Source organism: Chinchilla lanigera, unplaced genomic scaffold (assembly GCF_000276665.1).
Source record: "Chinchilla lanigera isolate Chin_1 unplaced genomic scaffold, ChiLan1.0 scaffold00016, whole genome shotgun sequence".
NCBI classification, from domain to species: Eukaryota; Metazoa; Chordata; class Mammalia; order Rodentia; family Chinchillidae; genus Chinchilla; species Chinchilla lanigera.
Window position 1 is genome coordinate 24,120,365 of NW_004955417.1, and position 13,856 is coordinate 24,134,220.

Genomic DNA, 13,856 nt, shown 5'->3' on the forward strand with positions numbered 1-13,856 from the left:
CGACCCAGTGATGCACATCCTGTTGAAATCAGAACGCGGTGACTTCTATGTGCTGGAGACCATGCTTGCTCATTCACACACAACCTGACCTATGAGCAAGAGCAGAGCAGCTCCTGCTGTCCAAGACCTAGCCTGACACCATCAACTAAGCCTTGAAATTCTGCTGGCATAACATAAGCTCTCACAGAACCTCCACATTGGGCAGGACCACTTTGATGAGGGTGGATCAAGACAACAACCAGACCCTTCTGTGGCCTCGGTGGAACACACCCAGAAATGTGAGTATTGTCCAGGCAGAAGATACAGCCAACCATTTTAACTCAAAGTGGGGAACGCTGGCAAGGAGTGGGGGTATTCTAGGATTAGGCCACCTAATATACCTTCGCTAGGATGAGGGAGCAATGAAGTGAGGCTGATGCTATAAAGAAGTTGCTTTTGCCCCCTTCCTGATGGCGCTCCGTCTAAGGCAAAGCCTTTCCTTTCATCCTTCCTTCCCTACACTCCTCACCATGAAGCCAAGTCCTAGAAATAAGTCCTAGAATATCACCTCCTGACACTTCTCAAAGTTCACTGTGATGTTCTTACTATACGGAGCAACCACACTGCATTGTGCAACTATAGATGTGTCCTTAGCGGACTTTGGCTGGAGGACGCTGGTACCCAGGTGGACACAACAGTGGCTCCCTGGGCCTCTGACTTTTTGTTGCCTTTGACCAGTGGAGAAACCAACAGACCATGAAGGAGGATGGGGTCAGGGTTCCTACTTGCCCAGCGTCTTCTCTCAGGTGACCTGTGGCCCCTCCTTCCACATTCCAGGGACCACACAAGCTCACCTGTGTAAGTAATGTGGAAATAGGCAGCAACACTTCTCGATTTCCCTAAATTCTGGCCACTTCTTTGCATGGCATTTCTTTGGCAGAGCTCAACTTACCCAGTGTAGGAGTGCCGTTGACCTGTAACTGGGACCAGCAGTGACCAAAGCTTTTTAATAGATTCTCTTCATTACACACTGGCCCGTTCGCTTAGGTTGTGTTCTTCAAAAGGTATTGCCAGGCACATCCCTGAAGGGACAGAGCCATGCTTTGACAAGTTATCCTTTGTGGCTGTCCTACCTAATTTAATAGTTTAGAAAGAGCTTCAGAAATTATTAAATTTCATGATCCCTTGACTACTAGCTTTTGGACCTTGAGATCAGAAAACTGAAATTGCACAATGGCTGTGGAAATCAAGTCCCTGAGGAAAAAATATTAGAGTTACAGGGATGTACATTATGCAAGGAAACCCATTTTCACTCTAAAGAAAGTAAAGAGAATATAAATCAAAGACATCAGTGGCCCTAACCATGGATCCTCCAAAAGATCACCCTTAATTAGCACATTTAAAGATGTTTAGCATCGCACCACATTTTTTATCCTTTTAAAACCAACCACAGACTGATTATAAAGTTCAGAGGATGTGGTAGCAAATTTCCTTTCATGGAAGCTGTAATGTAAGGAAGTGCAGGTCTACGCGTGGTGTTTTAAGGGTTGGCACACTATTTGTTCTCCTGGTGACTTAGTTTGCATTGCTTTTCAAAAATGATAACATTTTCTTTTTAAATATGTGATTTTTTTAAAAAAAGTTTCATGCAGATAAAGTTGTTTCAAAATTACATGTTGGGGCTACATTTTTTGTTCCTGTTGGAATACATTTTTGCTTTTATAGTGGAAGTTAGTATGAAAATAAGAGCTGCCTAGGGAAATTTTTGTGGCCAGTCTTCAGGACTCCTTGTAGTCCGATAGTGGGCTACTTCCAGGCTGTCTGCGGATATTTCAGCACCCCAGGGTCCTTCAAAGGAGATCTAAGAATAGTCCTAGAGACGTTTGAATTGTAAGGGAGCACAAAGGAATGCCCTACATCTTCTCTGTGGAGCTGGGAATTGAACCTGGGGTCACCAGCCTGCTAGCAGGCACAATGCCCCTGAGCGGCACTCCCAGCCCAGAACACCCAGCTTCCAATGTGCGACCTCCAGGGAACCGCAAAGCCACCTGGGAACTCTTCCTTAGGGGTAATTATCTTCAATGACTGAAGAAAGCTTCCTTTTCTTGCTCCTGGTGAAGTGTTTTCATAACAGATAATTATTTTAAGTAAACACACAGAGATGGAAAATTTTTCATGAATTTAAAGTTAGAAGAGAGCCTTCAAAGAAGTTGCAGGATTGCTGTGGACTGCAGGTTGGAATATGACCTCAGAATCTAAGGGAATACAGTATCTGGGCTTTGCAGTTAGGCAATAACTACACGTTATGCTGATCATGCGGAAGATGAGATTTTCATTTTTGGCTTGGAAATGCACAGTGACTTACTCGCTGGGGGAGGAAGTTACTCAACCTTCTAACCTTCAGTTCCCTCACCCAGGCAAAGGACTGTGCCCTGACGCGTTTGTTCCTGTGGAGATTAAAGTCATCCATACTTCCGGACCTCAGCACAGGTCTACTAGACCCCATCCATGTTTATTAGTATTTTTCTTGTGCTTATTGCAGTTATATTAGTCCAATGTTTTATTTGAAAACTAATATCCTTTATAAAGTGTGGAGGGGCTTGAAGCCATGTTTAAGAAGTCATATTCTGTGGTCTGTTCTCTGGTGACTCTTCACTGGGATCTGTCAGCTTGACTGGATTAAGAAATGTCTGGCAGGTTGGTAAACTCAGTCCCGGGTCTGTGTGTGGAGCGTGTCCAGAGAGGATGGGCCTGTGGGCCCGCACACTGAGGAGGAAGCCCAATCCTTGCCACCGAACAATAGGTGGATAGCACGGGTGGAATGAAAGAAGGGGAGGCAAGGAAGTTGTGTCTCTTTGGAAGAACTCCCCTCTGCTCCAGTAGGTGCGTCTTTTGCCGTTCTCTCCTCTGGACATCAATCTCCCATTTTTTCAGCCTCTGATGCAGACTTAAACTAGTGACTCTCCAGGGCACTCCCAGGCCTTCGACCTTGAGCTGGGGCTATGTCCTCGGTCCCTCTTGTTCTGCATTTTGCGTCTTCTCAGGCTGAGCAGCTCCTGGGTCCTCCAGCTCTCCAGTGGGCAGAGGCCACTATGGCCTTTCCTGCCTGTGATGCACCCCCTTGCATACTTACACATGCATTTTCTATTAATCATGTTCCTCCAGAGAACCCTAACCAATACACGCCCATTGCAGATTTCTAGGAATGCCTGCTTCTCAAACAATGAACAGATCAATTTAATTAATTGCATTCTTGGAGAAGTATGCAAATATAATATAATTCTTGTATTTCTGATTAACTGATTTTGTCAAGGGTACCACAATAATTTATCAGGGGGAAGTAATCATTTCAAACAAATGGTTCCGGAACAACAAAACAATGAAGTTGGACTTCTATTCCACACCATACACAAAAGTGAACTCAAAATGGAAACAGGTCCCAGACCTAACTATAAGAGCTAAAACTAGAGAAGTCTTAGAAGACTGAAACATCAGAATAAGTCCTTATGGCCTGGAGTTGGCAATGCTTTCTTGGAAAGGACAAAAGAAATACAAAGGACAAAAGAAAAAAATTGGGAATTGTTTTTCATTTTGCAAATGATACTATTGAAAAGGTAAAAAGAAAACAGAATGAAAGAAAAGCTGGTAATGATACATCCGATAAGGGACTTGTATCCACAATATAAAAAGAATATTTACAAATCAATAAATGACAAATAACCACATTAAGATGGACAAAGGATATAAGCAGATATTTCCCAAGAGAAGATATAGAAATGACAAATAAGCACATGAAAAGTACACAACACTGTTAATCATTCTAGAAATGCAAATCAAAACCAGAATGTAGTATCATCTGACACTCACTGGGAAGGCTGTAGCAAAATGTAACAAGTGGTTGTGAGCATGTGGACAAATTACAACACTGCCACATTGCTGGTGGAAGTATAAATAGTTCAGCCACTTTGGAAAACAGTCTGGCGGGCTCTTACCACTTAAACAGAGTTAGTTACTCTACAAACCAGCCATTCCACTCCTCAGAAAATACCTAAAAGAAGAAAGAATAGTTGCCTCCACTAAAGTTGTAGATGACTGTTACTAGCAATGTGGTTCATAATAGTCAAAAGTGGAAACATCCCAAATATCTGTCAGCCGATGAGTGGATAAACAACATGTGGTGTAATCATGCAAAGGAATATTACTTGGCAATGCAAAGGAATGAAGTTCTGCTATATTCTACAACATGGATGAACCCTAAAAACATGATGACGTGTGAAAGAATTCAGAAGTGACCACATAATGTATGATTTAACCCGTATGAAATGTCCAGGATCGGAGGAGAAAGGAGGTCAGTAGCTCGCAAGAGATGAAGAGGAAGCAGAATTGTCATGAATAAAGAGTACTGCTAATAATGATAGGTTTCTTTATCAGTTAATGAAAGTATTCTGAAATTATATTTTGGTGGTGGTTGTGCAACCCTATAATATACTTTAAAATATGGAATTGTGCATTTAAAGTGAATAATTTTTACAACATATTTATTATATCTCAAGAAAGTTGCTTTTTAAGAAAAGAAAACAAATGCAAAATGGGTCTTGCGTGTGACTTTATGGTTAGTTTCCTAAATATAGATTTTTTAAAGATATATTTGACCGCTGCGTTGGATGTATTCAACACCAACCCTCATGCAGTCCATATCCTTTTACGATCAGCTTGTTTCACTCTGCATAAGGCACCAGGTCCTTGGGAACTTGGCTTCCTGTCCCTTGTAGAAGAGGGGCAGAGCACTTTGGATCAGGCCCTCCCTCCCCCGCTCTCAGACAAGCAGGACCGTCTGACTCACAGCTGAGGTGGCCTCTGGGGTGAACATGATTTTGTACATGCTTGAAATTTCTTCCCAGCTTTTTGCCTTCCATTCACACATTGCTTGAAGTGGGGTTCTAGCTCTGCATAGCTTAAAAGTGGTAGGTGTGGTCACCTGGGCCACCCACAAGTAGGTTGACTGTCCTCATGAAGGTGGGCGTGCAGAAGGATGAACATATAGATTAAGGAGCTAAAGCCTTGAAGGACACAAAGACTTAGCTCAAAACCAGTGCCCTGAGCCTCCGACCTGCTGACAGTCTATACCCAGACAGAGCATTGTAAAGCTCCACCTTCTAGATACACCACACAATCTCCATTTTCTTTTCTTAGATGGGATAGTTCTGGGTGCTTTTCTCATACACATACACACACACACACACACACACACACACACCAGCAATTAAAATTCTGTCCATGGATTGTAAATAATATTTTAGATGGCTGGAAATATATATATATAGAGAGAGAGAGCAAAGATTTGATATGTAGTGACTCATAATTATTCTGAGTCAGAAAAAGGGGGTTTAAATCTTGACTCTTTCAGGTAAATGTACCAAACTTTGGACAAAGCCACGTGTGCCCTTCCCAGGATTGGTTCTCTCTTCTGTTAATAAGCCGATGGCTTCTCCTTTCATGCAGAAGTGACCTGAGGATCCAACAGGACAATATTTACCCAAGGGCTTTTGTAAAGTGAGAAAAGCTCTCCCTGGCATCTTCATTGCCCATGGGCCTGTCTAATGTCGCCAGTAAGATTAAGGCTGGTTCTGGGCTGAGTGTGAACGTTGGATCCGATTTGCTGATTTATTGGCTGTTGGGGAGCTGGGAGTGTTCAAGTCACCTTTACCCAACTCATGCCAAGGAGGCTGGGGCGTATCACAGCTGAAGGGTGCTGGGCAGGGCGGGGGCGGTCACTCATTTAACAACTATGCATGAGCGCTACTTGGATCTAGGAGCTTGGCATAAAGGAGATTAGTAAACTGACAAAAACTTCCTCTCCCTGGAACTTCCAGGGGAAGAAGATCCAATAATCATTGAAATAAAAATATAATGTCAGAGAATTTTAGGTACTTCGCAGATAGTAAAGCAAGAGAAAAGAGTAGAGAGTGAAGATGGAGACTTCTTAAACTTTTTTATTCTTTTTACTTTGGGCACCTTCAAACCTTTAGAAAGTTGAAATAACACTGTACAACAAACACTATTTTCTTTTCACCGAAATTCACCCATTATTAACATTATGCCATATTTGCTTTCTCTCTCCGTTCTATGTATGTCTCTCTGTGCATGCTCATTTACACACATGTGGGCTTTCATTTAAAGTAAGCTGCAGACATCATGACATTTTGTCCTTAAGTAGTACGGCCAGTATTTCCCACGAGCAAGATCTTCACTCATGTAACCGCAATGCTATTATGACGCTTAATAGGACACTGCAACATTATTTAGTGTGTGACAGAATGAAATTGTCTTCAGCTATCCCAGAAATGTCTTTCACAGCTGTTCTTATTATATAAAAAAGACAGAGTTTGATTTGACTGTTTGGGTGACTTAAAATCTGTGTTTTTACAGGTGTGGCATTTGAGGAAAGACTGGACGGTTAGGATGGTCTGGTTCCTGAGACTTTGATGCATGCGGAACAGCCAGGCTCTGAGGTAGGACAGAATGGATGTGTGTGAGAAATCTCCGCCTTGGCTGGGAGTAAGAGGGAGAGTTTCGGGCAGAGTGTGGGGAAGCGGGTGGTGGAGGGGCTTGTGGATGTGGGTAGGGGGTTCAGAGCTGCATTGATTCCAAAGAGGAAGCCACCAGAGGATTAAGGACTAGGAAGGGATATGATTTGTCTCATGTTTTCAAAAGATGATTCTCCCTGCTGTGTGGAGGCCACACTGAGTCAGACAAAGTGGGAGCCAGAACATCCTTTGCAAGCCCAGGTGGCAGAGGCTCCTGCAGGATCCCCCACTCCCACCCGGGGTCACCACTAAATTCTCAACCACCACTCCTGCACTGAGCTGAAGGGTCATAAATCTGAAGCTGGAAACTAGTACCATGCGGCCCAACTTGTTGATCGTTATGTTTTGTTTTGTCCATGTAGGTGTGTTTGGGCAATTTTACGAATATTCTCCTAGTTTAAAAAATTTGTTTTATCATTTTACAAAAATAAATGGGAAATGGAACAATAAATATTCTGAGACTACACTTAAGAAGGATAAGTCCCTTAAGTTAATATAATTAAGACCTATATTGGAGCTATTAATAATGTTAAAAGCGGGACATTTTATTGTAAGCCAAGCAATTCTGTGTTCAGTTGAGAAAAAAAGAATAATATAAAAATATATGCACAGCTCTGGAAATACGTCGTAAGAGACATCTGAAAAAACTGCAGTACTGGGGGCTATGCACTGAGTTTTAGCTTTTTTGAAGCAGAGATGTTCTTAAAAAGCATAAAAGCCTATTGTATGAATTTTCAAGCATTTGATTTTTTTTTTGCACATTTTTCATATTCAATTAGTCAGGTAATTAGTATCAACTGTTACAGCAGACAAATCCTGCAATCTCAATGACTTACACAATAAAATATTCCTAGCTCATGTCATTGTTCAAGGATGAGACATCCCTCTCTGTGCAGCCTTGTGATCTGCCATGTGTCACCTTCCCGGTGGCCTCTGATCCTCGGGGAGAAGGCTGCTAGGAGTTGCTGTGGCGGGCACTGCTTCTGCTCGGGCCTCAGAGGTTCCTGCCTGTCCTAGGCTGGGACATTCAGGGGAATATTTAGGAAAGTTGACTGGGTTAGTGGTTTCTCCATAGATATGACACGTGGCCGCAGGACTCAGTGAAGCCAACTTTAGGAAGAAGGAAAGGAAGCTTGTCAAGAGAATTCTGAAAGCAGCTAGAGCTTCGGCACCTTCGATTTTCCTACTCCAGGCATTTCTTTTTTTTTTTTTTTTGAGACAGGGGCTCACTATGCAGTTCAGGCTGGCCTTGAACTCACTTTGTGACCCACAGAGATCCTTCTGCCTCAGCCTCCCAAGCACTAGGATTACAGGCTTCTGCCACCACGCCTGGCTGAAGCATTCCTTTTAGCCCAATTGCCAAAGACATCAGATGTCCTTGGAAACTTTGCCTGTCTTAGAAAGACCAAGCTGTTCTTAGAGTAGGTCCCAGGAAAAAGGAGCCTAGGGCCAACCAACCACGAGGCAGAGTTCGGGGTGGGTGTTTAGGGTTCAGTCAGTTTATGGTTCAATGCCCCACAGATGTAGGAGTGCGTACGAATTTGCATGTTGATAGAGCATGGGCTTATCTGAGTTACGCCTCAGGCCAGCAAATAGCAGCAGCAGCGAAGGGTTACAGGGCAGCATCCGGAGAGTCCAGACTGGCATCTGCTGTCATGACTGCTGTCCCTGTTGTGGAAGATGAGAATTCAAATCACGCAAAGAGCTAAATTTGGGAGCAGTTCCCAGCTTCAGAGAACACCTGTGCTGAGGTGTGGCCCGGGCCCTGGCAGCCGGGGAAGCTCTGTCTCAGCTCCGGGCAGAGCCAGGCACTGGAAACCACAGTCTCCAGAACAGCGCCCTTCTCTGCGGCTCCTGAGTGGACATGAGGCGGTGCTGAAGTGGCCCTTCACACAGGACACTGGCCAGCTTCATGGGCTGGTGGTGCTCGGAACCTTTCTCCTAGGGTCAGGTGCGTGCCTAGAAAATCTCCGTCACTCATGTTGCCAGCACTCTTACCACTCACAGCTGCTCTGTGTCATGGAGGAGCACGCAGCTGAGGGCGCCAGTTACGAGCCAAAGCCTCAGGACTGCAGAGCCCTGCGTGCCAGAGACAGCTCATACTCATCCACAGCCACGTGCAGGCTGCACCCCTTCCCTCCCCGCTCTTCCCAGCCATTTGCTAACCCTGTGCAGCTCGACAGATGGGGCACTCCTTCTGTCCGGTGAGCCAGGCTGTGTTTCAGGCCTTTCTCTTCTCTATGCGCCTGGAGTCCAAGCTATCCAGATCCCAGAACCTCCTCCATCAGCCTAGGTACCTGGTACTGAAGCGGGCAGTGTCCTCCATTTTTCATGTATAACGTGCAGACAATAGTATCAATTGTGAGCACCATCGGAGAGTTCCGTCTGCCTTGCTTGCTCTCACATCCCAGTTCCGTGAGGTTGTTGTGCTGTCAGTCTAGGGACCGTCTTTCCCAGCGGGGCCAGCTCCGTAGGGTCACGTCCTCATGGAGGTCCCGGCTGCGGCAAGGGATGAGCTTGTGGCTGTCCTCATCCCCCAGCCAATCAATCAGCAGGCACCCTCAGGACTGGCTTGGATGTTGTGAGACAGGGCCTCTTTTGGTGTAAACTTGGGGCTGTGAGATAATATCCTTCCAGTTCATGAAAAAGACACCAGCAATGGAGAGAGAGACGGAGAGACAGAGAGAGACAGAGACAGAGACAGAGGGAGACAGAGACAGAGAAAGACAGAGAGGCAGAGAGAGAGAGAGAGAGACAGAGACAGAGACAGAGACAGAGACAAAGACAGGGAGACAGAGAGGCAGAGAGGCAGAGAGGCCTGCCTAGCTAGCCCTGGACTTTTACTATGACATCATCCAGTAACCCTCTCTCTTTCTGTTTCTGCCTAAGGTAGTTTTGACTTGGGCTTCACTCGCAAATGAACAAGACTTGACCAGTGCAGCTACCTTGCTGAGTTATTATGAGGATTAAGTAAAACGATGCACTGAAGTGCCTTGCACAAAGCCAACCGTGTTTGGTACCGTGACTGAGTTTGGTGGAAGCGGCTGTCGTCATGAGCACAGTATCTTGCTTGTCCTTCCATCTCAATCCTTTAGGTAACCTTACGTTTTGGAGAGATTATAAGCTGAGACCACATTGCAGGTATTTTGACCCTACAGAATTTTTCCCTCTAGTTGCCCATGGTTGCTTTGCCTTTTGCTGCCTTTCAGGGTCATCATGAGAACGGGTCTTTGAAAGCCTTTATTGTATACGTTACAGGGACATTGGCCACTGCCTCGCTCAGGATCTGCCTAGAAAGACTCATAAGAAAGGTTTCTCAGACTTGCATGGGAAGGGAAAACTTGGTTCCCCAAAGCAATACTAACATTTTCGGCCTGTGTTTAGAGCAGACTGAACTCCTCTGGTCGAGGGTGGGAGGCACACCTCTCAGGACAGTAAACCACAACTGCCACTGTTTTTTGTTACACATTCGTGTGACTTTTGTATTCTTCTCCACTATCCATCTATGCTTATTTTTATGGATGCTGTAAATTCTGATCCAAGTCACTTTGATTGCCTCCAAGGCCGACGTGAAATTTACGGCTCCTCTTTAATAATGATGGTCAGAGTGTGAAGGTAACAACCTACATCCTTATCTTGATCTTCTAATTGCTCTCTGTTTTCTCTGATTTGATTTTAGTGTATTTTTAGCTTTCTATTTTATGGTATATTTTCTTATGAATTGTCTCAATGACTTTGTGGAAATAAATGGGTTATGAATAAGTAAAAGCACGCCTATTACATAAAGAAAGAATTGACAAGCTTGAAATTGTGTGATATGAGGGTACAGGATATGTGCTTGGTTTCCCACTAATAGCTCTCTTACACCCTATGTTAGCTGAGTTGAAGAACACATTGAACAAAAAAGGTGTTTAAAATCTTAGCAGAAACAGTACAAAAAGCACGGACTATAGTTCCCTTATGCATGGAAAATCAAAAGCCCTAATTTGAAGAGAATACATTCATACCAATTTTGGAGGCATTTAAAGAACGTGTCTGATTTTTTTCCTCTTGACCAAAGATAATAGGAAAAATATTTTTGTTATCAGGAAAGTTGATTACATATTCAACTTAATGCAACAGAACAAAAATTATGCAATAGTAATATACTTACAGTGAAAGCCCAGTGGCTGGCTGAAATAGCAGCTCTTCTGGACACCCTCACAGAGGTTGACCAGCTGGAAAATGCAGAATGAGAGCCACAGATCTAATGCCCATTCACTTACCTGGCTCCTTGTCTGGACAACAGTTTCCGTGAGGCTGGGACTCGGAACGATTTCCTGTTCTATCCGCAGGGCTCCTGCATAGGATCCCTTGGTAGCAGCCTCTGGGATGCACCGTGCTGATCTCCTCCCTTCCTGAGACAGGAGATTTCCGGCGTGTTGGAGGCAAAGTCATTGTCGGCTGCCTTTCTTCTTCTAGCATCTCTTGTTCACCAATAAAATTGGTTGACATTATTTAAGGTGAGAATCCTTAAAATGAAATGGATTGGGAGGTTCTTGAGACAATTGAAAACACGTTAAGCTTTGTGTGTTGGGTGCATTTTTCAAGGATAGCATAACTTTCTGTCAACAATGTTTCAAAAGTACTCGATATAGTAGTGCATTTGGGTAGAAGGAAAAATTAACACTGCTGAATAGTAGGGTAACCATAGTTAAAAACAATTAAATTGTATATTTGTCTCCCTTGTGCAAGAAACTGAAAGACTAAATAAAATCCTAAAGATACAATAGATATTGTGAAAGGGAAAGAAACTGCTCAAAAGGAAAGAACAGCTGGGATGGGGGACAGGAAAAAGAAAGAAAAAATATATATACACAAGTTAGCTAAGATAGCCGTACTACTGGTTTCTATTGGTTCATTGAAAGCAACAATTAATGCTTAGTTATTTGATCAGTTTTGCACGCCTATAATCTGAACAACTACTTTGAAGATAACAGTATGCAATATAACAACCATTGTTAATTTCCTATCATTTTGTTTTGAAATTCTGTATAATTTTTCTTGTTTTGTTTGTTGGTTTTTAAATATTTTATTCTCTTTAAAATAACAAAAATGCAAAGTTGTAGGTAGAGAGAATTTGTTCAACTGAAAGAAATGATCAGTGTTTGAGGTACTGTATGTACAAGTTATGCTGATTTGATTTTTACACATTGTATACATGTACTGAAATATCGCACCATACTCTGTGAATATGCATAGTTTTTAAGTGTCAAATAAAAACAAAAAAGGAGAGAAAACAAAAATAGTTCTTGAGCTTGATTGGGTTAGATGCATGATCTGGCCTAAGAATTTAATCTCTTTAAACCTTAATCTCTTTCCTTGTGATGAGAGTAATAATATAAAGAGAATTTTGTTGGCATTAAATGAGTAGACTCATAGTAAACACTCAGTTAAGGTATTTAACTTGAGTAAATCAAATCATAATTCAGACACTATTATATGCTCACTGGGACTGATTCTCATTTTAATATTTTATGTTCTTCAAAATAAACTGTATTTAAAATTTTAAACTTTATTCTGTTTTTACGTAGCAACATCATACAAAGACTTGGAAATATAATCAAAAAATAGAAACTACAAGGGGCAAACGAAGGAATGGGCTTGTCTTTCTTATCCAGGGTCAGAACGAGGTTGACCCTTCTGAGGGGGAGTTAGGTCTTTATTTGAAATTCTCTCTGCCTCTTCCCCTCGCCTTTCCATGTCCACCTCCATCGCCGTGTGACGGGAATGTGTTCTCACTTTGGGAATACCATCTCCAGGAGTTCAGCCGGGAATCTTTGTGAATGCTTCTTTATAGGTCTGAGTTCACCTTCTCTTTAACTCTGCTAATACAAGTGTCGAATCAGGTGTCATTGAAAGAAGAATACACAAACCTTCAAGTTGATGACACTTGCTTTCTTTAAAACTCCTTGAAGATTTCCTTACTCCTGACTCCACTGCACGCAAGCATGAACTGTAAGAATGTCTGGCTTACCCAATATAAATCACCACCTGTTCATGTCCGTGGACTTACCCATGGCAGCCCTGGGCTCCTGTGTGATTGCTCAAACTGTGATCCAAGTTCTTGTTTTCCTTGGAAAAATGGCTTTCATAACTTTTGTGAGACAAAAATATGTAGTAAACCTCCCTCAGTCTTAAGAAGGAGCGTAAACTCTAATGCACTAGAAGCTTCTAGATATTCTAGAATATCTAGAAGCTTCTAGATATTCTTCTAAATTTTCCAAGTGTGTGCTTGCATATCTTTAAAAGCAAAGCTGGAGATAAAAAAGCACAGAGCCGAAAGGCACCGAGAGGTGTGCGCTCTGGAGGGATATTGGATTCATCTCTTCCAGATGCCTGGTATTTCAGGAGAGACAATTAAAATCTAGAGGGATATGAGCCTCAGCCAGGGTTGTGCAACTGTTCCTCCTCTCCTGAGCTTGGCTGGCGACCGGGCTAGGATGCGATACGCTCTCAGGTGGAACATGAAGTAGCTGCTCTGTTATTGTTTTTATTAATAGGAATCGGGAGGTTGGTTTCTGGCCCCCAGGTCTCCATCTCCCACTCGGAAGTCTATCTTTTGCCCACTTTTTTCTTGAGGGGCTTCATACTCATCCCATCAAGATAACGTTGATCAAGCTAAAGAATGGCATACAGCAGCATTTCCAAAAATGTCTGCTCTGTGGGCAGTTAATTGATATTCTCTGTTTGTGGTTGATGCTTGAGTGAATTTTGAAAGTGCTGCACTGAACACACGTATAGGATTATTTCCTGCAAGACTTCTCAGAGCCTTTAATACGTTAATGGGTGTCCTGATTCTTGGGGAGAGGCATAGAATACATGTGTCATATTGCCAGAACTTATTGGACTATAGTCATTCTTGCGCCTCTCCTCAATTCTAGCACTTGAGAATGAATGGTGCTTGAATTATTATCCTATTTGCATTTTAATAGGAGATACTTTAAAAAAATATGTGATTTGCTGAGTTACTCATTTCTATAATTTAGGACGTAAGATCTTTAAGGTCAGGAAAAATGTCCTTCATCTCTAAATCAGCATCATTCAGCCCAGTGTCAGGCCTAGTTCCTGGCACACAGGACAAGGAGCCCAGACTCCATCTATGTTTGTTAAATGAATAAACAAAAACGTGCAAGCCCCATAGGTCTTACTTTCTCTATTACCCTCTATTTCATGATCATTGATTCCATAGTCTCAGGGCTAGAATTCTTAGGAAAAGTCAAGAAAATTTGATGAAGGAAATTATTAAGA

The 13,856-nt window shown here is 42.8% G+C and overlaps 2 long non-coding RNA genes across 3 annotated transcripts in view; both read left to right on the forward strand.

The window, feature by feature from the left end:
- Window positions 1–9,534, forward strand: LOC102003546. Its single transcript, XR_260489.2, has 3 exons — window positions 1–278; window positions 6,409–6,491; window positions 9,456–9,534. It is a non-coding gene; the product is annotated as an uncharacterized LOC102003546 (long non-coding RNA).
- LOC106148207 overlaps window positions 9,529–13,856 on the forward strand; it is a 22,503-nt gene continuing 18,175 nt past the window's right edge. For both annotated transcript variants that reach the window (XR_001233443.1, XR_001233444.1), the window contains exon 1: window positions 9,529–11,068. This is a non-coding gene — a long non-coding RNA (uncharacterized LOC106148207). The remainder of the gene's footprint in view (window positions 11,069–13,856) is intronic.